Consider the following 26,617-nt stretch of genomic DNA (forward strand, 5'->3'; position numbering starts at 1 on the left):
CTTACGACAACTTTTAGCATATTCATCAATCAGACATCTAGGTTGAATAATTAGTTCATTAACAGTCAGAGAAAACATCTGAGAACTATACTTCATTATTTACTCACTATTAAGATTAATTATAGTTTTATTATTTAAGCAAATAAATTTATTTTTCATAAATCAAATTTATTCAGCCAGAAATATAAAAACCGAAATTAAATTCATAATATTCTTATCTTTATTATCTTTAGGTGGACTACCACCATTCCTTGGATTCTTACCAAAATGAATTGTAATACAATCATTAATAGAAAACAATATAACAACTATTATAACTATTATAGTTGTATTAACTACAATTACACTCTACTACTATATACGTATTAGATTCTCAGCTCTAATTATATCATACACAGAAAATTCGTGATCTATAAAGATAAAGTCCCAAAAATCAAGAATCATTCTTCCTATAACAGTAATAATTTCAACAATAGGATTGATTTCAACATCAACCTTAATTTCATTATACTAAGGACTTAAGTTAATCAAACTAATAACCTTCAAAGTTATAATTAAAAGAATAATCTTTTAGGCCTTAGTAAAATTTTACACCTCTAGAATTGCAGTCTAGAATCATAATTGAATATAAGACCTAAATATGATAAGAGAGAAAACATCTCATAAGTAGATTTACAGTCTACCACCTAAAATTCAGCCATCTTACCGCAAAAATGATTATTCTCAACAAACCATAAGGACATTGGTACTTTATACTTCATATTTGGAGCATGAGCAGGAATAGTAGGAACATCAATAAGAATACTTATTCGTGCTGAACTTGGCCAACCCGGATCTCTAATTGGGGATGACCAGATTTATAATGTTATTATTACAGCTCACGCATTCGTAATAATTTTCTTTATAGTAATACCTATTATAATTGGTGGATTTGGTAATTGACTTGTTCCACTAATAATTGGTACTCCAGATATAGCATTTCCACGAATAAATAATATAAGTTTTTGATTACTACCACCTTCACTAACCCTTCTTCTTACATCTTCTATAGTAGATAATGGTGCTGGTACAGGATGAACAGTTTACCCTCCTCTAGCAGGAGCTATTGCACATGGGGGTGCATCCGTAGATCTAGCTATTTTTTCACTGCACTTAGCAGGTGTATCATCTATTCTTGGTGCAGTGAATTTCATTACAACAGCAATTAATATACGATCAGAAAGTATAACTTTAGCTCAAACACCTTTATTTGTATGATCTGTAGCTATTACAGCATTACTTCTCCTTCTTTCACTTCCAGTTTTAGCAGGAGCTATTACTATATTATTAACAGATCGAAATTTAAATACATCATTCTTTGACCCTGCAGGAGGGGGTGACCCAATTCTATATCAATATCTATTTTGATTCTTTGGACACCCAGAAGTTTATATTTTAATTCTACCGGTGTTCGGAATTATTTCACATATTGTATGTCAAGAAAGAGGAAAAATTGAATCATTTGGAACATTAGGTATAATTTATGCTATACTATCAATTGGACTAATAGGATTTATTGTATGAGCACATCATATATTTACAGTAGGAATGGATATTGACACACGAGCATATTTTACATCAGCAACAATAATTATTGCTGTACCTACAGGAATTAAGGTATTTAGATGATTAGCTACATTATATGGAACTAAATTCAAGTTCAATCCACCATTATTATGAGCTCTAGGATTTATTTTCCTATTTACAATTGGTGGATTAACAGGATTAGTATTAGCAAATTCATCACTTGATATTGTGTTACATGATACATATTATGTAGTAGCCCACTTTGATTATGTATTATCTATAGGAGCAGTATTTGCAATTATAGGAGGTGTCATTCAATGATATCCACTATTTACAGGATTAACTATAAATAATACATGATTAAAAATCCAATTTACAATTATATTCATTGGAGTAAATTTAACATTCTTTCCTCAACACTTCCTAGGATTAGCAGGAATACCTCGACGATACTCTGACTACCCAGACGCATATACATCATGAAACGTAGTATCAAGAATTGGGTCTACAATTTCTATTGTAGGAATCATTATATTCATTGTAATTATATGAGAAAGAATGATTACAAACCGAGCAATTATATTTAGAGCTAACATAAGAAGATCAACAGAATGACTACAAAATAACCCTCCTGCAGAACATAGTTACTCAGAATTACCATTAATCTCTAGATTCTAATATGGCAGATTAGTGCAGTAGATTTAAGCTCTACAAATAAAGGTTTGACCTTTTATTAGAAAATATTTATTAATGGCAACATGATCAAATTTATCTCTTCAAGATGGAGCTTCACCATTAATGGAGCAATTATCATTGTTTCATGATCATACTATGGTCGTATTATTATTAATTACAGTAATTGTAGGTTATGCCCTAAGTTATATATTATTTATTGCCTATACTAACCGTAATATACTTCATGGACATTTAATTGAAACAATCTGAACAGCTTTACCAGCAATTACATTAATTTTTATTGCCCTTCCATCATTACGACTATTATATTTACTTGATGATTCAGTAGATGCAATAATTACAATTAAAACCATTGGACGACAATGATATTGAAGATATGAATATTCAGACTTCATAGACGTAGAATTTGACACTTATATAACACCAGAACAAGACCTAGAAAATGATGGATTCCGACTACTAGATGTAGATAACCGAACAATCCTACCAATAAATACAGAAGTACGAGTATTAACAAGAGCATCAGATGTTCTACACTCATGAGCAGTTCCTGCATTAGGGGTTAAAATTGATGCAACGCCAGGTCGGTTAAATCAAGGAACATTCACAATAAATCGACCTGGATTATTCTTTGGACAATGCTCAGAAATCTGTGGAGCAAACCACAGATTTATACCAATTGTAACTGAAAGAACTTCAGTAAATTTATTTATTAAGTGATTATCTAAGATAATTTAAGGAGTTAGTTAAAATAAATAACATTAGAGTGTCAATCTAAAGTAACTAAAAAAAATTAGTACACCTTGAAATTCATCAGATGACTGAAAGTAAGTAATGGTCTCTTAAACCAAATAATAGTAAATTAACGACTACTTCTGATGGGGAAATTATATCCAAATCCCTCAAATATCCCCTCTTATATGATTCTCACTATTCATTATATTTTCAGCTACATTAATCTTGTTTAATCAAATAAACTTCTTCTCATTTAAACCTAACCTTATTAAAAGAGCAGAAAAAGGAACAATTGAAATAAAAAACTTAAATTGAAAATGATAACAAATCTATTCTCAACATTTGACCCATCAACTAACATCTTTAATTTATCATTAAATTGAACTAGAACATTTCTAGGACTATTATTAATCCCATCACTATTTTGACTTACACCATCACGAATTAACATTATCTGAAATAAACTAAATTTAACCTTACATAATGAATTTAAAACACTTCTTGGACCAAAATCATTTAATGGAACAACATTCATTTTCATCTCAATTTTTATTATAATATTATTTAACAATTTCATAGGATTATTCCCTTATATTTTTACTAGAACAAGACATTTAGCATTAACATTTGCAATTGCCCTACCTATATGGCTAAGATTTATATTATTTGGATGAATTAACCATACTAATCATATATTTACACACCTTGTACCACAAGGTACACCGCCTGCATTAATATCATTTATAGTACTAATTGAAACAATTAGTAATGTTATTCGACCAGGTACATTAGCAGTACGGTTGGCAGCAAATATAATTGCAGGACACTTATTATTAACCTTATTAGGAAACACAGGACCATCTATAGCAATAAACTTAATCTCATTACTAATTATTGGACAAATACTTCTATTAATTCTAGAATCAGCAGTAGCAATAATTCAAGCCTATGTTTTCTCAATTCTAAGAACTCTCTATTCTAGAGAAGTATATTAAACCTATGTTAACAACTCACTCAAACCACCCATTCCACTTAGTAGACTATAGACCTTGACCATTAACAGGAGCAATTGGAGCAATAGTACTAGTATCAGGACTAGCAAAATGATTCCACCTATTTAATATTAACTTATTCATAATTGGATTTGGAATTACCCTACTAACTATAATTCAATGATGACGAGATGTAGTACGAGAAGGAACATATCAAGGATTACATACAGGATTTGTATCAATTGGATTACGATGAGGAATAATTTTATTTATTGCATCAGAGGTAATGTAATGTAATTGCTGGTAAAGCTGTTCAGATTGTTTCAATTAAATGTCCATGAAGTATATTACGGTTAGTATAGGCAATAAATAATATATAACTTAGGGCATAACCTACAATTACTGTAATTAATAATAATACGACCATAGTATGATCATGAAAGAATGATAATTGCTCCATTAATGGTGAAGCTCCATCTTGAAGAGATAAATTTGATCATGTTGCCATTAATAAATATTTTCTAATAAAAGGTCAAACCTTTATTTGTAGAGCTTAAATCTACTGCACTAATCTGCCATATTAGAATCTAGAGATTAATGGTAATTCTGAGTAACTATGTTCTGCAGGAGGGTTATTTTGTAGTCATTCTGTTGATCTTCTTATGTTAGCTCTAAATATAATTGCTCGGTTTGTAATCATTCTTTCTCATATAATTACAATGAATATAATGATTCCTACAATAGAAATTGTAGACCCAATTCTTGATACTACGTTTCATGATGTATATGCGTCTGGGTAGTCAGAGTATCGTCGAGGTATTCCTGCTAATCCTAGGAAGTGTTGAGGAAAGAATGTTAAATTTACTCCAATGAATATAATTGTAAATTGGATTTTTAATCATGTATTATTTATAGTTAATCCTGTAAATAGTGGATATCATTGAATGACACCTCCTATAATTGCAAATACTGCTCCTATAGATAATACATAATGAAAGTGGGCTACTACATAATATGTATCATGTAATACAATATCAAGTGATGAATTTGCTAATACTAATCCTGTTAATCCACCAATTGTAAATAGGAAAATAAATCCTAGAGCTCATAATAATGGTGGATTGAACTTGAATTTAGTTCCATATAATGTTGCTAATCATCTAAATACCTTAATTCCTGTAGGTACAGCAATAATTATTGTTGCTGATGTAAAATATGCTCGTGTGTCAACATCCATTCCTACTGTAAATATATGATGTGCTCATACAATAAATCCTATTAGTCCAATTGATAGTATAGCATAAATTATACCTAATGTTCCAAATGATTCAATTTTTCCTCTTTCTTGACATACAATATGTGAAATAATTCCGAACCCCGGTAGACTTAAAATATAAACTTCTGGGTGTCCAAAGAATCAAAATAGATGTTGATATAGAATTGGGTCACCCCCTCCTGCAGGGTCAAAGAATGATGTATTTAAATTTCGATCTGTTAATAATATAGTAATAGCTCCTGCTAAAACTGGAAGTGAAAGAAGGAGAAGTAATGCTGTAATAGCTACAGATCATACAAATAAAGGTGTTTGATCTAAAGTTATACTTTCTGATCGTATATTAATTGCTGTTGTAATGAAATTCACTGCACCAAGAATAGATGATACACCTGCTAAGTGCAGTGAAAAAATAGCTAGATCTACAGATGCACCCCCGTGTGCAATAGCTCCTGCTAGAGGAGGGTAAACTGTTCATCCTGTACCAGCACCATTATCTACTATAGAAGATGTAAGAAGAAGGGTTAGTGAAGGTGGTAGTAATCAAAAACTTATATTATTTATTCGTGGAAATGCTATATCTGGTGCACCAATTATTAGTGGAACAAGTCAATTACCAAATCCACCAATTATAATAGGTATTACTATAAAGAAAATTATTACGAATGCGTGAGCTGTAATAATAACATTATAAATCTGGTCATCCCCAATTAGAGATCCGGGTTGGCCAAGTTCAGCACGAATAAGTATTCTTATTGATGTTCCTACTATTCCTGCTCATGCTCCAAATATGAAGTAAAAAGTACCAATGTCCTTATGGTTTGTTGAGAATAATCATTTTTGCGGTAAGATGGCTGAATTTTAGGTGGTAGACTGTAAATCTACTTATGAGATGTTTTCTCTCTTATCATATTTAGGTCTTACATTCAATTATGATTCTAGACTGCAATTCTAGAGGTGTAAAATTTTACTAAGGCCTAAAAGATTATTCTTTTAATTATAACTTTGAAGGTTATTAGTTTGATTAACTTAAGTCCTTAGTATAATGAAATTAAGGTTGATGTTGAAATCAATCCTATTGTTGAAATTATTACTGTTATAGGAAGAATGATTCTTGATTTTTGGGACTTTATCTTTATAGATCACGAATTTTCTGTGTATGATATAATTAGAGCTGAGAATCTAATATGTATATAGTAGTAGAGTGTAATTGTAATTAATACAACTATAATAGTTATAATAGTTGTTATATTGTTTTCTATTAATGATTGTATTACAATTCATTTTGGTAAGAATCCAAGGAATGGTGGTAGTCCACCTAAAAATAATAAAGATAAGAATATTATGAATTTAATTTCGGTTTTTATATTTCTGGCTGAATAAATTTGATTTATGAAAAATAAATTTATTTGCTTAAATAATAAAACTATAATTAATCTTAATAGTGGGTAAATAATGAAGTATAGTTCTCAGATGTTTTCTCTGACTGTTAATGATCTAATTATTCAACCTAGATGTCTGATTGATGAATAAGCTAAAAGTTGTCGTAAGGATGTTTGATTTAAACCTCCTATTGCCCCAATAATAATTCTTAAGATAATAATTGTTCAAATAAAAGTTCTTAATTGAATACAATAAGATAAGACCATTATTGGGGCGATTTTTTGTCATGTTATTAATGTTAAATAATTATTTCATCTTGATGCTCCTATAACTTCTGGAAATCAGAAATGGAAAGGTGCAGCTCCAATCTTTAATAATAGTCTAGATCTAATTATTATTGATGGGATAAATTCTGTTTCCCATCCCATGGGATATTTTATTTGAATCAGCAAAATTGAAAATAATAATATTGTCGATGCTATTGCTTGGACAATAAAATATTTAATTGATGATTCATTTATTATTATATTTTTATTTCTTGTTAGGAGCGGAATAAATGAAAGTAAGTTGATCTCAAGTCCTATTCAAACCCCAAATCAGGAATTTGATGAAATGGACAGGATCGTTCCTATCATTAATGTTGATAGGAAGAGAAGTTTTGTAGAGTTGTTGGTCATTAAAAAGGAGAGGATTGATACCTCTATAAATGGGGTATGAACCCATTAGCTTGTTTAGCTTACCTTTTTACATTAAGGTGTATGATGCACGTTAGTTTTTGATACTAAAGGAGGTAGTTTAATTCTATCTTATGTAATTTTAATGAAGGTAATTTTATTTACTTTATTTACCCTATCAAGGTAACCCTTTAATCAGGCACTTCATTTATTTAATATATAAATCGAAAGTTTTTTTTTGAAATTCTTTTATGTATTATTTTGTTTAATTAGGATTAATTTATCCTGCTCATTTTATTTTTATATATATATATATATATAATAAATAATTTATATTAATATATTACATTTAATTGAAATTAAAGTATTATAAGTTCATCTTACCATTATCAATTGATTATTTTAATGCAATTATTTACCTAGGATAATAGCTACTTATGTTTTTAGCTTAAAATAGGTTATTATAATATAATATATATAATAATATGTAATTTAATATTTAATATTATTATAATTGGATATAATAAATAAAATTATTAATTTAAATATAAAATAATATAATTAATATAAATAATTATATTAATTATAATTATATAATTATGTAAATTATCTATAATTAGATTATTTAACTAATATATATGAAAGTTAACTTAATATAAAAAAAAATTCATATTAATAACATATTATATTAAATTACATAATTGTATAAAATATATTTATTATATTATTTAATCTTTTTTTATTTATTAGTGAAAAGAAAGATTAAATAAGAAAGAATATAATACATTTATTGCTATACATGTTCCATATTAATCTTTAATTATATATAATAGAGAAGTTGTTGTGGTCATACATAGGGGCGTTTCTTTTTTTTTGTTAATGTTTGTGGTTTTTTCTTTTTTTTCTTTAAATATTTGAATCTTTTATTTTTTCCTGAATTAATAGATTTAAAATTTTCTTATTTTTTATTTTTAAAAGTTTTATTCTTGCTTGTTTATTCACTTTTTCTTTGTATTATATGTAAGTTTTGTTAGACTAAATGTTCTTTTTGCAGTAATTTGATTTAATTATCAAGTGATTTTGGATTTAGCAATTGATTTAGTATCGGCATAATTCGTGCCAGCATCCGCGGTTATACGATTGATACAAGTGAATATTATTGGTTAAAACAGTTGTTTATATTATTAGGGTTGAAATATAAATTTGTAAGGTGAAATGTTAAAATTTATTTGTGGCCCTTTTTATGAATCTGTGAAATTTAAATAATAAACTAGGATTAGATACCCTATTATTTTAAATGTTAATTATATTTACCAGGGTACTATTAGTTAAGGTCTTTAAACCCAAAGAATTTGGCGGTATCTCATTCCATTCAGAGGAACCTACCCCATGATTGATAATACACGATTTACTCTACTTAATTTATTTGTTTGTATATCTCCGTTATCAGAGAATCTTTTTAGAGTTATAATTCTTAAGATTTATAATTATAAAATATTTCAGGTCAAGGTGCAGCTTATAGTTAAGAGGAGGTGGGTTACAATAGATTTTTGTTTATAACGGATTTGATAGTGAAATACTGTTAATGAAGGTGGATTTGATAGTAATTTAATTTATTTAATTTAACTGATATTGGCTCTGAGATGTGTACACATCGCCCGTCGCTCTCATTATTGATTATTCTATTTTATTTTAAAGTAGCTTCAATTTAGATGAGATAAGTCGTAACATAGTAGATGTACTGGAAAGTGTATCTAGGAAGAGTTTCAAGATATAACTTATTAGTAAAGTGTTTCATTTACACTGAAAATTTTTCTGTGCAAATCAGGATATCTTGATTATTTATTTTATTATATTTATTTTTTGTTTATTTAATTATTTAATATAAATAATTTTATTGTATTTTTGTCTTAGTATATTTTATAGAATTGATTTTTTAAATTATAGTTTATTGGTAATGTAAGTGTTTTATGAAATATTATTTTAAATTTTTTTAAGTAGATTTTATTTATTGTACCTTTTGTATCAGGGTTTATCAAAATTTTAGTATTTATATTACTTGTCTCGAATTGGGTTGATTTATAAATAATTTATAGTTAATGTATCATAATTATTATTAAATTATTTATAGAAATGAGATGTTAATCGTTTCCCAAGATATCTAGTTTCTTAAGAAAAAATTTAATTTTTTAAAGTTATTTGTTTTTATTTAATTTTTTAAGTAAAAATATTAACTTATTTATTCTTTAAGGGATAAGCTTTGAAGTTAATAACCTATAATTTATTTTATAGAAATATAATAGTAAGCTTTAAACCAGCTATCTTTAAGATTACGTTTTAGTTCATTATTTTTTATTTTGATTTTATAAATATTTTAGGTTTTTTATTAAGATTATTAATTTAATTTTAAAATTTTTGTAATAATGATAGAATTAGTATATTTATTTGTATGAAATTTTTACCTTGTGAACTTATTATAAGGAACTAGGCAAAATTGATTTCCGCCTGTTTATCAAAAACATGTCCTCTTGTTTATATTTTGAGGTCTGGCCTGCTCACTGAGCGTATTTTTAAAGAGCCGCGGTATTTTGACCGTGCAAAGGTAGCATAATCATTAGTCTCTTAATTAGTGGCTGGAATGAATGGCTTGATGAGAAATCAACTGTCTCTTAATAAATTTTTGAATTTAACTTTTGAGTCAAAAGGCTTAAATTCTTCTTTAGGACGAGAAGACCCTATAGAGCTTGACATTTTAATTTATATAGTTTTTTGTTTGTCTTTCTATATTTAATGATGATGTTTTGTTGGGATGACATGAAGAATAGATAAACTCTATTTTGATCCATAATTTATGATCATAAGATTAAGTTACCTTAGGGATAACAGCGTAATTGTTTTTGAGAGCTCATATCGACAAAGCAGATTGCGACCTCGATGTTGGATTAAGAAAAATTTTGGGTGCAGGAGCCAAATGATTAGGTCTGTTCGACCTTTAAATTCTTACATGATCTGAGTTCAGACCGGCGTGAGCCAGGTCGGTTTCTATCCTAAGATTGTTAATCCATATTAGTACGAAAGGACCATATGGTTACAATATTTTTTGTTATATTGATTAATATTAATTTATTTACTATTTTGACAGATTAATGTGTTGAATTTAGAATTCATTTATGTAGATTTTTTCTACAAATAGTATTGATACTTTATGATTTATTTATATTTATTTTGAATTTTCTTTTATTGGTTATTTGTGTTTTAATTAGTGTTGCCTTTTTAACTTTATTAGAGCGTAAGGTTTTAGGTTATATTCAGATTCGAAAGGGTCCAGATAAGGTAGGTTTTGTTGGAATTCCTCAGCCATTTAGAGATGCTATTAAGTTAATTTGTAAGGAGCAGCCAATTCCTATTATATCTAATTACCTACTTTATTATTTTTCCCCTGTTTTTAATTTAATGATTTCTTTAGCCGTTTGAGTAATTTTTCCTTATTTAACTTATATGTGTTCTTTTTCTTATGGATTTTTATTTTTTTTATGTTGTACTAGATTAGGTGTTTATACTGTTATAATTGCTGGTTGATCTTCTAATTCAAATTATTCATTATTAGGTTCTCTTCGTTCTGTTGCTCAAACAATTTCTTATGAAGTTAGTTTAGCTTTAATTTTATTGTCTTTAATTATTTTAATTGGTAGTTTTAATATGTTTGATTTTATAAACTATCAGCTTTATTGTTGATTTATTATTATTTCTTTTCCTTTAGCTTTAGCTTGTTTTGCTTCTTGCTTAGCTGAAACTAATCGTACTCCTTTTGATTTTGCTGAAGGGGAATCTGAGTTAGTTTCAGGATTTAATATTGAGTATGGTGCGGGTGGTTTTACTTTAATTTTTTTAGCTGAATATACTAGAATTGTCTTCATAAGAATGTTATTGGCTTTAATTTTTTTGGGCGGTGATTTTTATTCTTTTATATTTTTTATTAAGCTTGCTATTATATCTTTTGGTTTTATTTGGGTTCGTGGAACATTACCACGGTTCCGTTATGATAAATTAATGTACTTAGCTTGAAAAAGTTTTTTACCTTTATCTTTGAATTTTTTTATTTTCTTTGTTGGTTTAAAGATTTTATTTATCTCATTTGTTTAGTGAAATCTTTTGAGAAAAGTTAATAGAAGAGTTAAACTTCTAATTTTATGTTTTCAAAACATATGGTTTTCCTAAGCTAATTAACTTTATTCCTTAATTAATTTATCTCATGCGTTTGCGACATGGACATTAATTAAGAAATATGTGAAGTAAATAATTGTTAAGATTTGACTTGTTATAATATAAGGTTCTTCAACAGGTCGTTTACCAATTCACGTTAGTAAGCATACAACAACTACTATAATTCAGAATAAAATTTGATTAATAGGGTAAAATTGAATGCCTCGGAATGGTGTTTTATTATAAAATGGTAAAATTATTAAGATTCTAATTGATAAAAATAATGCAATAACACCTCCTAACTTATTAGGGATAGATCGTAGAATTGCATATGCAAATAGGAAATATCATTCTGGTTGAATGTGAACTGGTGTTACTAATGGGTTGGCAGGTACAAAGTTATCTGGATCTCCTAATAGGTAAGGATTAATTAAACATAGTATAATTAATAATGATGTTATTATTACAAATGTAATAGAATCCTTAAAGGTAAAGTATGGATGGAATGGAATTTTTTCAATATCTCCATTTAGTCCAAGAGGATTATTAGATCCTGTTTGGTGAAGAAAAAATAAATGAATTGCTGCTATAGCAGCAATAATAAATGGTAATACAAAATGGAATGTGAAGAATCGATTTAATGTTGCATTATCAACAGCGAATCCTCCTCATACTCATTGGACTAAATCTGTTCCTAAGTATGGGATTGCTGATAATAAATTAGTAATTACTGTTGCACCTCAAAAAGGTATTTGGCCTCAGGGTAAGACATATCCTATAAATGCAGTTGCTATAACTAAAAATAAAATCACTGTACCAATTATTCAGGTATGTATATATATATAAGATCCATAGTAAATTCCCCATCCTACATGTAAGTAAATACAAATAAAAAATATAGATGCTCCATTTGCGTGTAAGGTTCGGATAATTCAACCATTATTTACGTCTCGGCAGATGTGTACTACACTACTGAATGCTATTTCAATATTTGATGTATAATGTATAGCTAAAAATAGTCCAGTTACGATTTGAATTACCAAACATAACCCTAATAGGGATCCAAAATTTCATCAAAATGAAATATTTGTTGGGGCAGGTAAGTCAATTAAAGAGTTATTAATAATTTTAATTAAAGGATGTCTTAATCGTAAGGGTTTATTCATTAGTAATTATCTTATTTTACGAATAGGTCCCTGATTAATATTGGTGATTTTAACAACTGCTAGTAGTGCTAAAAATAAATAAATTATTATTATTATTGTAATAATGAATGTTGGTCTATTATATAATTTTTCTAAAGATATTGTTATTTCTTGATAATTGATTGAATTATCAATATTTATAGTTTCGGTGTTTTTGAAAAAGTCTATAAATATAGATATATCTAGAATAATTAATATTAATACGATAAATACTCACATTATTAATGTAATAATTATAGTGATTGATTTAGGCTGAAATATTTCGTTTGATGCAATTCTTGTAATGTAAATAAATAATACTAGTATACCACCAAGAAATGTTAAAAATAAAATATATGATAATCAATATCTTTCTATTATTGTTCCTGTTATTAATCCAACTAGGAAGGTTTGAAGGATAATAAAAAGCATTATTGATATTGGGTGTCTTAATTTAATAAAATTAATATTTATTACATTTGATAATGATATAATTATTATTTTGATCATTTCAGGGGTTAGTTTATTTAAAATACCGGTTTTGGGGACCGATGATGGAAGCTTTTCCACCTCTGAAGTTTTAAAAGTGGGGGCTGGACTTATTTCCGGTTTACAAGACTGGCGTTGTTTTTAAACTATTAAAACTAATGTTTATATTCTCTATTTTTACTTCTTTATTGATTTATTTTGCTGGTGTTTATGTTTTTTCTTCTAAATGTAAACATTTATTAATGGTTCTTTTGAGATTAGAATATATTGTTCTTTCTTTATTTATGTTAGTTATTGTTTTTCTTATTGAGTTTGATTATGATTATTTTTTTCCTGTTATTTTTTTAGTTTTTTCTGTTTGTGAGGGTGCTTTAGGTCTTTCTATTTTAGTTTCAATAATTCGTTCTCATGGTAATGATTTTTTTAATTTTTTTGGTTTATCTTTATGTTAAAGTATTTATTTATAACTATTTTTTTGATCCCTCTTTGTTTATTAAATAATTGTTGAATGTTGGTTCATTCTTTAATGTTTCTGTCGGGTTTTGTTTTTATAATTTGTGTTTATTCATATGCTGATTTGAATATAATTAGATATTATTTTGGTATTGATTATTTTTCTTTTAGTTTAATTTTACTTAGTTTTTGGATTTGTTCTTTAATAATCACTGCTAGAGGTTCAGTTTATTTAAATTCATATCATTCTAATTTTTTTGTTTTTATGGTTTTGATTTTAATAATTATGCTTTATTGTTCATTTGCTAGATTAAGTCTTCTTTCTTTTTATACTTTTTTTTGAGGCTAGATTAGTTCCTACTTTACTTTTAATTTTGGGTTGGGGTTAACAACCTGAGCGTTTGCAGGCTGGTGTTTATTTAATTTTTTATACTTTGGTTGCTAGATTACCTTTATTATTAGTTTTATTTAAGGTTTATGATTTTTCTAATACTTTATATTTTCCTTTATTGGTTGATTTTGGTTCTTATTATTTTATGTTTTATGTATTTATAATTTTGGCTGTTTTAGTTAAGATACGTATGTTTTTGGTTCATTTATGACTTCCTAAGGCTCATGTAGAGGCCCCTATTTCAGGTAGAATAATTCTTGCTGGTGTTTTATTAAAGTTAGGTGGTTATGGTATTTTTCGTGTTATAAAGGTTATTTCTTATTTGGGTTTAAAGTTTAATTATTTTTGATTGTCTTTAGGTTTATCTGGGGGTGTTATTGTAAGATTTATTTGTTTTCGTCAGGTTGATTTAAAGTCTTTAATTGCATATTCTTCTGTTGCTCATATAAGAATGGTTATTGGTGGATTGATGACTATGAATTGATGAGGTTGTGTAGGTTCTCTTTCTCTAATGGTTGGTCATGGTTTATGTTCTTCTGGTTTATTTTGTTTATCTAATATTATGTATTATCTATAGGAGCAGTATTTGCAATTATAGGAGGTGTCATTCAATGATATCCACTATTTACAGGATTAACTATAAATAATACATGATTAAAAATCCAATTTACAATTATATTCATTGGAGTAAATTTAACATTCTTTCCTCAACACTTCCTAGGATTAGCAGGAATACCTCGACGATACTCTGACTACCCAGACGCATATACATCATGAAACGTAGTATCAAGAATTGGGTCTACAATTTCTATTGTAGGAATCATTATATTCATTGTAATTATATGAGAAAGAATGATTACAAACCGAGCAATTATATTTAGAGCTAACATAAGAAGATCAACAGAATGACTACAAAATAACCCTCCTGCAGAACATAGTTACTCAGAATTACCATTAATCTCTAGATTCTAATATGGCAGATTAGTGCAGTAGATTTAAGCTCTACAAATAAAGGTTTGACCTTTTATTAGAAAATATTTATTAATGGCAACATGATCAAATTTATCTCTTCAAGATGGAGCTTCATCATTAATGGAGCAATTATCATTCTTTCATGATCATAATATGGTCGTATTATTATTAATTACAGTAATTGTAGGTTATGCCCTAAGTTATATATTATTTATTGCCTATACTAACCGTAATATACTTCATGGACATTTAATTGAAACAATCTGAACAGCTTTACCAGCAATTACATTAATTTTTATTGCCCTTCCATCATTACGACTATTATATTTACTTGATGATTCAGTAGATGCAATAATTACAATTAAAACCATTGGACGACAATGATATTGAAGATATGAATATTCAGACTTCATAGACGTAGAATTTGACACTTATATAACACCAGAACAAGACCTAGAAAATGATGGATTCCGACTACTAGATGTAGATAACCGAACAATCCTACCAATAAATACAGAAGTACGAGTATTAACAAGAGCATCAGATGTTCTACACTCATGAGCAGTTCCTGCATTAGGGGTTAAAATTGATGCAACGCCAGGTCGGTTAAATCAAGGAACATTCACAATAAATCGACCTGGATTATTCTTTGGACAATGCTCAGAAATCTGTGGAGCAAACCACAGATTTATACCAATTGTAATTGAAAGAACTTCAGTAAATTTATTTATTAAGTGATTATCTAAGATAATTTAAGGAGTTAGTTAAAATAAATAACATTAGAGTGTCAATCTAAAGTAACTAAAAAAAAAAATAGTACACCTTGAAATTCATCAGATGACTGAAAGTAAGTAATGGTCTCTTAAACCAAATAATAGTAAATTAACGACTACTTCTGATGGGGAAATTATATCCAAATCCCTCAAATATCCCCTCTTATATGATTCTCACTATTCATTATATTTTCAGCTACATTAATCTTGTTTAATCAAATAAACTTCTTCTCATTTAAACCTAACCTTATTAAAAGAGCAGAAAAAGGAACAATTGAAATAAAAAACTTAAATTGAAAATGATAACAAATCTATTCTCAACATTTGACCCATCAACTAACATCCTTAATTTATCATTAAATTGAACTAGAACATTTCTAGGACTATTATTAATCCCATCACTATTTTGACTTACACCATCACGAATTAACATTATCTGAAATAAACTAAATTTAACCTTACATAATGAATTTAAAACACTTCTTGGACCAAAATCATTTAATGGAACAACATTCATTTTCATCTCAATTTTTATTATAATATTATTTAACAATTTCATAGGATTATTCCCTTATATTTTTACTAGAACAAGACATTTAGCATTAACATTTGCAATTGCCCTACCTATATGGCTAAGATTTATATTATTTGGATGAATTAACCATACTAATCATATATTTACACACCTTGTACCACAAGGTACACCGCCTGCATTAATATCATTTATAGTACTAATTGAAACAATTAGTAATGTTATTCGACCAGGTACATTAGCAGTACGGTTGGCAGCAAATATAATTGCAGGACACTTATTATTAACCTTATTAGGAAACACAGGACCATCTATAGCAATAAACTTAATCTCATTACTAATTATTGGACAAATACTTCTATTAATTCTAGAATCAGCAGTAGCAATAATTCAAGCCTATGTTTTCTCAATTCTAAGAACTCTCTATTCTAGAGAAGTATATTAAACCTATGTTAACAACTCACTCAAACCACCCATTCCACTTAGTAGACTATAGACCTTGACCATTAACAAGAGCAATTGGAGCAATAGTCCTAGTATCAGGACTAGCAAAATGATTCCACCTATTTAATATTAACTTATTCATAATTGGATTTGGAATTACCCTACTAACTATAATTCAATGATGACGAGATGTAGTACAAGAAGGAACATATCAAGGATTACATACAGGATTTGTATCAATTGGATTACGATGAGGAATAATTTTATTTATTGCATCAGAGGTATTATTTTTCGTTTCTTTTTTTTGAGCATTCTTTAGAAGAAGATTAGCACCAACAATTGAACTAGGAATACTATGACCTCCAATAGGAATTCAACCCTTTAACCCTATTAAATTCCATTACTTAATACAGCTATTCTTTTAGCATCAGGAGTAACAGTAACATGAGCACATCATAGTTTAATGGAATCTAATCATACTCAAGCACTACAAGGATTATTCTTCACAGTGTTATTAGGACTATACTTTACAATACTTCAAGCATATGAATATTGAGAAGCACCTTTTACCATTGCAGATGCAGTTTATGGATCAACATTCTTTGTTGCAACAGGATTCCATGGTTTACACGTAATTATTGGAACAATCTTTTTATCAACATGTCTACTTCGACACTCAATAAATCAATTTTCACCAAGACATCACTTTGGATTTGAAGCAGCAGCATGATACTGACACTTCGTAGACGTAGTATGATTATTCTTATATATCTCTATTTATTGATGAGGTAGATAATTGTTTTTCTAGTATAAATAGTACATTTGACTTCCAATCAGAAAGCTTGATATAAATCAAGAAAAACAATTCTAATTCTATCAACAAGCGTTTTCATTAGATTTATTATTCCAATAATTGTTATAATCCTGGCAACAACACTATCAAAAAAATTAATTAATGATCGAGAAAAAAGATCACCATTTGAATGTGGGTTTGATCCAAAAAGATCAGCACGAATACCACTCTCAATACGATTCTTCCTAATCGCAGTAATCTTTTTAATTTTTGATGTAGAAATTGCACTAATTCTACCAATTGTAATTATTTTTAAAACTTCAGACATTATAATCTGAACAGTATCAACAATATTTTTTATTCTAGTTCTATTAGGAGGACTATACCATGAATGAAACCAAGGAGCATTACAATGAGCAGAATAAAGGGTTGTAGTTAAATATAACATTTGGGTTGCATTCAAAAAGTATTGATATTATCAATCAACCTTAAATAGAATAAGAAGCGAAATATTGCAGTCAGTTTCGACCTGGAAGATTGGTATGTACTACCCTTATTCTTATTAATTGAAGCCAAAAAGAGGCGTATTACTGTTAATAATATAATTGAACTATAATAGTTCCAATTAAGGAAATGTAAAGCCAATATGAAAGCTGCTAACTTTTTATATTAGCGGTTAAACTCCGTTAACATTTCTAAAATTTATATAGTTTAAATAAAACATTACATTTTCACTGTAAAAATAATATATCTATATTTATAAATACTTAAAAGTAAAAATACTTCCTTAACATCTTCAGTGTCATGCTCTAATTATAAGCTATTTAAGTAAACGAAAAACAATATTACCAAAATAAATATTCAAAAAATAAAAGTTAAAAGATAAATCTTGAAATTAGAATCATATCAACCTTGAATATAACCAATTAAATAAATAAATAATCTATATAAACCTTGACCACCAAGTAATTCACCTCAACCATAATCAAATGACTTAGATGAATAATAACCTATTTTTAAAGGAATATATCTAATAAACTTAGTTGAAAGAAAAGGTATAAATCATATAGAACCAGCAAATCTAACAAAAGAAAGTATACTTAAAGAAAATAAATTATGAGAAAAATCAAAATTAGAAATAAGATAACCTAAATAAGCACCTAAAATAACAACTGTAATAGTTAAAAACTTTAAATAATAAGGTAAAGCAATCACATGAGGAATAGGAAAAATTAATCAAGATAAAAGACTACCACCAAAAACCGCAACAAACAATAGACCAATTATTCCAAATGAAATATAATAACCCTTATCATCAAAAGAAAATCTAGAATAAAAATTATTATCACCAGATATTGAATAATAAAACAAACGAAAAGAATAAGAAGCAGTTAAACCAGTAGAAAAAAAATAAAGAAAAAAAATTAAACAATTAATTCATCTTAAACAAACCATCTCAAGAATTAAATCCTTTGAATAAAATCCCGCTAAAAAAGGTATTCCACACAAAGATAAACTAGAAACATTAAAACAAACTGAAGTTAAAGGTATGAAATTAACAATTGATCCTATAAAACGAATATCCTGAGAATCCTTCAAATTATGAATTATTGAACCTGCACATATAAATAATAATGCCTTAAATAAAGCATGAGCCAATAAATGAAAAAATGCAAGGTTTGGATAACCTATAGCCAAAATTCTTATTATTAAACCAAGTTGTCTTAAAGTAGAAAGAGCAATAATCCTCTTTAAATCAAACTCAAAATTAGCGCCCAATCCAGCCATAAATATAGTTATACAACCAATTAAAAGTAAAAATCAACCACAATTATAAGTATCCAATATTGGTCTAAAACGAATTAATAAATAAACACCAGCAGTAACAAGAGTAGAAGAATGAACTAAAGCAGAAACAGGAGTAGGAGCTGCTATAGCAGCAGGAAGTCATGAAGAGAAAGGAATCTGAGCTCTCTTAGTTATAGCTGCTAAAACAATTAATATAGTAATGAGCTTTATTTCAAAAGAATTAGAAATAAAATCATAATAATAAATATAATTTCAACCACCAAAATTTAACATTCATGCAATAGAAATTAAAATAGCAACATCACCAATACGATTAGAAAGTGCAGTTAATATACCAGCACTATAAGATTTTACATTTTGATAATAAATAACTAAACAATAAGAAACTAAACCTAAACCATCTCAACCTAATAAAATTCTAATTAAATTAGGACTAATAATTAAAAAACCTATAGAAAGAATAAATATTAAAACAATAATAATAAAACGATTTATATTCTTTTCACCAGATATATAATCCTCTCTATAATAAATAACCAAAGAAGAAATATATATAACAAAAGATATAAAAATAAGAGATATTCAATCCAAAATTAAAGTTATAACAACTATAGAACCATTTAAATTGAAAAGCTCTCACTCAACAAAAACTCTATAATCAATTATTAAATAATAAATACCTAAAATAAAAATTATAGTTCTCGAAATAAACAAAGAAAAAAAACTCAAAGAACAAATAGAAAATAAATTCACGGCCTAAGATAAAAAACTTCATATCATTGATTCCACAAAACAATATTTTTAATTAAAATACTTAAGCAAACTAAACAAAGAAATATTCACCCTTTAAACAGAGAATATTTAAAGGCAATCAATGTAAAAGTAAAAGATGATATTCACGAAAATAACCAAGAGAACAAGTATAAACACCAGAATAATAATTCCCATGCTGAGAATAAGAATATATATACAAAGTATAAACAGCTCTAAAAAAAGATAAAAAAATCAAAGCAAAGAATCTAAAAGAAGATCAAGATATAATTCTATTTAATAATCTAATTTCACCTACCAAATTTAAAGAAGGCGGAGCAGCCATATTTGATGATCTTAAAAGAAATCATCATAAAGCCATTCTTGGCATCAAATTAATTATACCCTTGTTAATTAATAATCTTCGTCTACCTAAACGTTCATAAATAATATTTGATAAACAAAATAAACCAGAAAAACATAAACCATGACCAACCATTAGAGAAAGAGAACCTACACAACCTCATCAATTCATAGTCATCAATCAACCAATAACCATTCTTATATGAGCAACAGAAGAATATGCAATTAAAGACTTTAAATCAACCTGACGAAAACAAATAAATCTTACAATAACACCCCCAGAAAAACCTAAAGACAATCAAAAATAATTAAACTTTAAACCCAAATAAGAAATAACCTTTATAACACGAAAAATACCATAACCACCTAACTTTAATAAAACACCAGCAAGAATTATTCTACCTGAAATAGGGGCCTCTACATGAGCCTTAGGAAGTCATAAATGAACCAAAAACATAGGTATCTTAACTAAAAAAGCCAAAATTATAAATACATAAAACATAAAATAATAAGAACCAAAATCAACCAATAAAGGAAAATATAAAGTATTAGAAAAATCATAAACCTTAAATAAAACTAATAATAAAGGTAATCTAGCAACCAAAGTATAAAAAATTAAATAAACACCAGCCTGCAAACGCTCAGGTTGATAACCCCAACCCAAAATTAAAAGTAAAGTAGGAACTAACCTAGCCTCAAAAAAAATATAAAAAGAAGGAAGACTTAATCTAGCAAATGAACAATAAAGCATAATTATTAAAATCAAAACCATAAAAACAAAAAAATTAGAATGATATGAACTTAAATAAACTGAACCTCTAGCAGTGATTATTAAAGAACAAATCCAAAAACTAAGTGAAATTAAACTAAAAGAAAAATAATCAATACCAAAATAATATCTAATTATATTCAAATCAGCATATGAATAAACACAAATTATAAAAACAAAACCCGACAGAAACATTAAAGAATGAACCAACCATCAACAATTATTTAATAAACAAAGAGGGATCAAAAAATAGTTATAAATAAATACTTTAACATAAAGATAAACCAAAAGAATTAAAAAAATCATTACCATGAGAACGAATTATTGAAACTAAAATAGAAAGACCTAAAGCACCCTCACAAACAGAAAAAACTAAAAAAATAACAGGAAAAAAATAATCATAATCAAACTCAATAAGAAAAACAATAACTAACATAAATAAAGAAAGAACAATATATTCTAATCTCAAAAGAACCATTAATAAATGTTTACGTTTAGAAGAAAAAACATAAACACCAGCAAAATAAATCAATAAAGAAGTAAAAATAGAGAATATAAACATTAGTTTTAATAGTTAAAAAAAACGCCGGTCTTGTAAACCGGAAATAAGTCCAGCCCCCACTTTTAAAACTTCAGAGGTGGAAAAGCTTCCATCATCGGTCCCCAAAACCGGTATTTTAAATAAACTAACCCCTGAAATGATCAAAATAATAATTATATCATTATCAAATGTAATAAATATTAATTTTATTAAATTAAGACACCCAATATCAATAATGCTTTTTATTATCCTTCAAACCTTCCTAGTTGGATTAATAACAGGAACATAATAGAAAGATATTGATTATCATATATTTTATTTTTAACATTTCTTGGTGGTATACTAGTATTATTTATTTACATTACAAGAATTGCATCAAACGAAATATTTCAGCCTAAATCAATCACTATAATTATTACATTAATAATGTGAGTATTTATCATATTAATATTAATTATTCTAGATATATCTATATTTATAGACTTTTTCAAAAACACCGAAACTATAAATATTGATAATTCAATCAATTATCAAGAAATAACAATATCTTTAGAAAAATTATATAATAGACCAACATTCATTATTACAATAATAATAATAATTTATTTATTTTTAGCACTACTAGCAGTTGTTAAAATCACCAATATTAATCAGGGACCTATTCGTAAAATAAGATAATTACTAATGAATAAACCCTTACGATTAAGACATCCTTTAATTAAAATTATTAATAACTCTTTAATTGACTTACCTGCCCCAACAAATATTTCATTTTGATGAAAATTTGGATCCCTATTAGGGTTATGTTTGGTAATTCAAATCGTAACTGGACTATTTTTAGCTATACATTATACATCAAATATTGAAATAGCATTCAGTAGTGTAGTACACATCTGCCGAGACGTAAATAATGGTTGAATTATCCGAACCTTACACGCAAATGGAGCATCTATATTTTTTATTTGTATTTACTTACATGTAGGACGGGGAATTTACTATGGATCTTATATATATATACATACCTGAATAATTGGTACAGTGATTTTATTTTTAGTTATAGCAACTGCATTTATAGGATATGTCTTACCCTGAGGCCAAATATCTTTTTGAGGTGCAACAGTAATTACTAATTTATTATCAGCAATCCCATACTTAGGAACAGATTTAGTCCAATGAGTATGAGGAGGATTCGCTGTTGATAATGCAACATTAAATCGATTCTTCACATTCCATTTTGTATTACCATTTATTATTGCTGCTATAGCAGCAATTCATTTATTTTTTCTTAACCAAACAGGATCTAATAATCCTCTTGGACTAAATGGAGATATTGAAAAAATTCCATTCCATCCATACTTTACCTTTAAGGATTCTATTACATTTGTAATAATAACATCATTATTAATTATACTATGTTTAATTAATCCTTACCTATTAGGAGATCCAGATAACTTTGTACCTGCCAACCCATTAGTAACACCAGTTCACATTCAACCAGAATGATATTTCCTATTTGCATATGCAATTCTATGATCTATCCCTAATAAGTTAGGAGGTGTTATTGCATTATTTTTATCAATTAGAATCTTAATAATTTTACCATTTTATAATAAAACACCATTCCGAGGCATTCAATTTTACCCTATTAATCAAATTTTATTCTGAATTATAGTAGTTGTTGTATGCTTACTAACGTGAATTGGTAAACGACCTGTTGAAGAACCTTATATTATAACAGGTCAAATCTTAACAATTATTTACTTCACATATTTCTTAATTAATGTCCATGTCGCAAACGCATGAGATAAATTAATTAAGGAATAAAGTTAATTAGCTTAGGAAAAGCATATGTTTTGAAAACATAAAATTAGAAGTTTAACTCTTCTATTAACTTTTCTCAAAAAATTTCACTAAACAAATGAGATAAATAAAATCTTTAAACCAACAAGGAAAATAAAAAAATTCAAAGATAAAGGTAAAAAACTTTTTCAAGCTAAGTACATTAATTTATCATAACGGAACCGTGGTAATGTTCCACGAACCCAAATAAAACCAAAAGATATAATAGCAAGCTTAATAAAAAATATAAAAGAATAAAAATCACCGCCCAAAAAAATTAAAGCCAATAACATTCTTATGAAGACAATTCTAGTATATTCAGCTAAAAAAATTAAAGTAAAACCACCCGCACCATACTCAATATTAAATCCTGAAACTAACTCAGATTCCCCTTCAGCAAAATCAAAAGGAGTACGATTAGTTTCAGCTAAGCAAGAAGCAAAACAAGCTAAAGCTAAAGGAAAAGAAATAATAATAAATCAACAATAAAGCTGATAGTTTATAAAATCAAACATATTAAAACTACCAATTAAAATAATTAAAGACAATAAAATTAAAGCTAAACTAACTTCATAAGAAATTGTTTGAGCAACAGAACGAAGAGAACCTAATAATGAATAATTTGAATTAGGAGATCAACCAGCAATTATAACAGTATAAACACCTAATCTAGTACAACATAAAAAAAATAAAAATCCATAAGAAAAAGAACACATATAAGTTAAATAAGGAAAAATTACTCAAACGGCTAAAGAAATCATTAAATTAAAAACAGGGGAAAATAATAAAGTAGGTAATTAGATATAATAGGAATTGGCTGCTCCTTACAAATTAACTTAATAGCATCTCTAAATGGCTGAGGAATTCCAACAAAACCTACCTTATTTGGACCCTTTCGAATCTGAATATAACCTAAAACCTTACGCTCTAATAAAGTTAAAAAGGCAACACTAATTAAAACACAAATAACCAATAAAAGAAAATTCAAAATAAATATAAATAAATCATAAAGTATCAATACTATTTGTAGAAAAAATCTACATAAATGAATTCTAAATTCAACACATTAGTCTGTCAAAATAGTAAATAAATTAATATTAATCAATATAACAAAAAATATTTTAACCATATGGTCCTTTCGTACTAATATGGATTAACAATCTTTGGATAGAAACCGACCTGGCTCACGCCGGTCTGAACTCAGATCATGTAAGAATTTAAAGGTCGAACAGACCTAATCATTGGGCTCCTGCACCCAAAATTTTTCTTAATCCAACATCGAGGTCGCAATCTGCTTTGTCGATATGAGCTCTCAAAAACAATTACGCTGTTATCCCTAAGGTAACTTAATCTTATGATCATAAATTATGGATCAAAATAACAAACATAAATAAATGATATAATAATGAAGAGTTTATCTATTCTTCATGTCACCCCAACAAAACATCATCATTAAATATAGAAAGACAAACAAAAAACTATATAAAAGTAAAATGTCAAGCTCTATAGGGTCTTCTCGTCCTAAAGAAGAATTTAAGCCTTTTGACTCAAAAGTTAAATTCAAAAATTTATTAAGAGACAGTTGATTTCTCGTCAAGCCATTCATTCCAGCCACTAATTAAGAGACTAATGATTATGCTACCTTTGCACGGTCAAAATACCGCGGCTCTTTAAAAATACGCTCAGTGAGCAGGCCAGACCTCAAAATATAAACAAGAGGACATGTTTTTGATAAACAGGCGGAAATCAATTTTGCCTAGTTCCTTATAATAAGTTCACAAGGTAAAAATTTCATACAAATAAATATACTAATTCTATCATTATTACAAAAATTTTAAAATTAAATTAATAATCTTAATAAAAAACCTAAAATATTTATAAAATCAAAATAAAAAATAATGAACTAAAACGTAATCTTAAAGATAGCTGGTTTAAAGCTTACTATTATATTTCTATAAAATAAATTATAGGTTATTAACTTCAAAGCTTATCCCTTAAAGAATAAATAAGTTAATATTTTTACTTAAAAAATTAAATAAAAACAAATAACTTTAAAAAATTAAATTTTTTCTTAAGAAACTAGATATCTTGGGAAACGATTAACATCTCATTTCTATAAATAATTTAATAATAATTATGATACATTAACTATAAATTATTTATAAATCAACCCAAATCGAGACGAGTAAAATAAATACTAAAATTTTGATAAACCCTGATACAAAAGGTACAATAAATAAAATCTACTTAAAAAAATTTCAAATAATATTTCATAAAACACTTACATTACCAATAAACTATAATTTAAAAAATCAATTCTATAAAATATACTAAGACAAAAATACAATAAAATTATTTATATTAAATAATTAAATAAACAAAAAATAAATATAATAAAATAAATAATCAAGATATCCTGATTTGCACAGAAAAATTTTCAGTGTAAATGAAACACTTTACTAATAAGGTATATCTTGAAACTCTTCCTAGATACACTTTCCAGTACATCTACTATGTTACGACTTATCTCATCTAAATTGAAGCTACTTTAAAATAAAATAGAATAATCAATAATGAGAGCGACGGGCGATGTTTACACATCTCAGAGCCAATATCAGTTAAATTAAATAAATTAAATTACTATCAAATCCACCTTCATTAACAGTATTTCACTATCAAATCCGTTATAAACAAAAATCTATTGTAACCCACCTCCTCTTAACTATAAGCTGCACCTTGACCTGAAATATTTTATAATTATAAATCTTGAGAATTATAACTCTAAAAAGATTCTCTGATAACGGAGATATACAAACAAATAAATTAAGTAGAGTAAATCGTGTATTATCAATCATGGGGTAGGTTCCTCTGAATGGAATGAGATACCGCCAAATTCTTTGGGTTTAAAGACCTTAACTAATAGTACCCTGGTAAATATAATTAACATTTAAAATAATAGGGTATCTAATCCTAGTTTATTATTTAAATTTCAC

At 27.2% G+C, this 26,617-nt stretch overlaps 2 long non-coding RNA genes across 3 annotated transcripts in view; both read left to right on the forward strand.

The window, feature by feature from the left end:
• Positions 1-26,617, forward strand: part of LOC126278644 (uncharacterized) — a 325,715-nt gene that overhangs the window by 133,161 nt on the left and 165,937 nt on the right. The window lies entirely within an intron of this gene.
• Positions 9,164-26,617, forward strand: part of LOC126278645 (uncharacterized) — a 67,923-nt gene continuing 50,469 nt past the window's right edge. The window contains exon 1 of the long non-coding RNA XR_007550757.1: positions 9,164-9,921. This is a non-coding gene — a long non-coding RNA (uncharacterized LOC126278645). The remainder of the gene's footprint in view (positions 9,922-26,617) is intronic.

This window comes from Schistocerca gregaria, chromosome 6, assembly GCF_023897955.1.
Source record: "Schistocerca gregaria isolate iqSchGreg1 chromosome 6, iqSchGreg1.2, whole genome shotgun sequence".
NCBI lineage: Eukaryota > Metazoa > Arthropoda > Insecta > Orthoptera > Acrididae > Schistocerca > Schistocerca gregaria.